This window comes from Macaca nemestrina, chromosome 3 (genome assembly GCF_043159975.1).
Source record: "Macaca nemestrina isolate mMacNem1 chromosome 3, mMacNem.hap1, whole genome shotgun sequence".
NCBI classification, from domain to species: domain Eukaryota; kingdom Metazoa; phylum Chordata; class Mammalia; order Primates; family Cercopithecidae; genus Macaca; species Macaca nemestrina.
Window position 1 is genome coordinate 102,257,155 of NC_092127.1, and position 2,619 is coordinate 102,259,773.

Below are 2,619 nucleotides of genomic sequence, written 5' to 3' on the forward strand. Positions count from 1 at the left end.
GCATGGGGAAGGAATGGAGGAGGTGATGGGAGGTTGGTCTTATTCAGGAAGATTAATATATTCAGGTAAATTAATATGTCAAAGATAATGAGGGTCAGATTTCTCACTGTCAGAGAAGGGATTAAAGTATAGAAATAGAGAAAACTAGTCCTCTGTCCCCGTGGCGAGCCTGTTTGCGATGACTGCCCAGAGTCCGGAAATCCTCCACTCCAAGCCCGTCGGGACTCCCCTGACCCCAGCTTTCTCTCCTTTGAAAACACTAAGAATAATGTCACTGTATCAGTTTTTATTAGAGCCAATCACCAGTCATGCCTGGAACAAGGATGGTATCCAGATTGCCCTCAGTTCCAATAATCACTAAGTGCACATCTATCAGAAGAATGGAGCCGGTCGCTGTGGCTCACACCTGTAATCCCAGCACTTTGAGAGGCCGCGGCGGGTGGATCACGGGGTCAGGAGTAAAAGACCAGCCTGGCCAAGATGGTGTGGAACCCCATCTCTACTGAAAATACAAAAATTAGCCAGGCGTGGTGGTGTGTGCCTGTAATCCCAGCTACTCGGGAGGCTGAGACAGGAGAATTGCTTGCCCCCTAGAAATGGAGGTTGCAGTGAGCCGAGATCATGCCACTGCACTCCAGCCTGGGCAATAGAGCCAGACTCCATCAAAAAACAAACAAACAAACAAAAAAAAAAAAAAAAAAGGAAGAAGAGGAACGGGAGTCGGTGGGTGAAAGCCTGTGAACTCAAGGAGCACAACGGACGTATCAGCAGGTATTGACTGGGCTCCCAAAAGCGACTGCACCATCACTTGCAGGGCAGACCACAGTGCCTATGTCTGGAGTCAGAAAGATGGTGTCTGGAAGCCAACCCTGGTGATCCTGAGAATTAACTGTGCAGCTACTTTTGTGAAGTAGTCCCCACTAGAGAACAAATTTGCTGTGGGAAGTGGAGCACGATTCATTTCTGTTTGTTACTTTGAGTCTGAAAATGACCTGTGGGTGAGCAAGCACATTAAAGAGCCAATTCGCTCCACAGTGCTCAGCTTGGATTGCCATCCCAACAACGTTTTGCTGGCAGCAGGACCATGTGACTTTAAATGCAGACTGTTTTCTGCCTGCATTAAAGAAGTGGATGACGGCTACTCGGGAGGCTGAGGCAGGAGAATGGCGTGAACCCTGGAGGCGGAGTTCACAGTGAGCCGAGATCGCGCCATTGCACTCCAGCCTGGGCGACAGAGCGAGACTCCGTCTCAAAAAAAAAAAAAAAAAAAAAAAAGTGGATGAAAAGCCAGTCAGTATGCACTGGGGCAGCAAGATGCCTTTTGGGCAGCTGATATAAGAGTTTGGTGGCAGTGGCACTGGTGGCTGGGTCCATGGGGTCAGCTTCTCTGCCAGTGGGAGCCGCCTGGCCTGGGTCAGCCACGACAGCACCGTGTCTGTTGCTGAGGCCTCAAAAAGTGGGCAGGTCTCACACGGAGTTCCTGCCGCTCCTGAGTGTCTCATTTGTCTCAGAGAACGGCGTGGTGGCTGCTGGCCATGACTGCTGCCCAGTGCTCTTTACGATGACCAAGGTTGCCTGACCTTCATCTCCAAGTTAGACATTCCGAAACACAGCATCCAACGCAACGTGTCTGCCATGGAACACTTCCACAACACGGACGACTGAGGACGGCAACACGGACGACTGAGGACCGCAACACGACCTTGGAGATGCTGCACCCGAATAGCATCACTCAAGTCTCTTCGAGGTGGACAAGCAAGAATGTCGCAAAGTTTGCACTACTGGCATCGATGGAGCCATGACAATTTGGGATTTCAAGACCCTCGAGTCTTCCATCCAGGACCTCCGGATAATGTGAAGTTGAGTGAGCCTCCGCCATCCAGCAGGACAAACTGTGGCAGATTGCAGCTGTGCCGTGGCACGATGGCGAGGAAGCCAGCCCCGAGGAAACACTGAGAACACGTATCACGCCAATACCGTGTGGTTTTTGTTTGAATATAAAATTGGTTAAAGTGTTGGTTTTTTAAAAGCAGTGCTTTATTTTTTATTTTTTATTTTTTGCGACTTCATTCCATTCTTGACCAAAGCTTCTCTTTAAGTAGTTTATTATGGAAAATTGTCACAGTAACTTTTTTTTTTTTTTTTTTTTTTTTTTTGAGACGGAGTCTCACGCTGTCGCCCAGGTTGGAGTGCAGTCGCGCGATCTCGGCTCACTGCAAGCTCCGCCTCCTGGGTTCACGCCATTCTCCTGCCTCAGCCTCCTGAATAGCTGGGACTACAGGTGCCCGCCACCGCGCCCGGCTAATTTTTTGTATTTTTAGTAGAGACGGGGTTTCACTGTGGTCTCCATCTCCTGACCTTGTGATCCGCCCGCCTCGGCCTCCCAAAGTGCTGGGATTACAGGCGTGAGCCACTGCGCCCGGCCTGTCACACTAACTTAAAGGACAGAGTGAAGAGATATGTAAATTGCCCAATGGAAAATTAAATAAAAACTGAGGCCGGGCGCGGTGGCTCAGGCCTGTAATCTCAGCACTTTGGGAGGCCGAGACGGGCGGATCACGACGTCAGGAGATCGAGACCATCCTGGCTAACACGGTGAAACCCCGTCTCTACTAAAAA

General features: G+C 50.1%; 1 pseudogene; it reads left to right on the forward strand.

The window, feature by feature from the left end:
- The first annotated feature begins 268 nt into the window (after positions 1–268).
- Positions 269–1,945, forward strand: LOC105479663 (actin-related protein 2/3 complex subunit 1A-like; annotated as a pseudogene).
- The last annotated feature ends 674 nt before the right edge of the window (positions 1,946–2,619 follow it).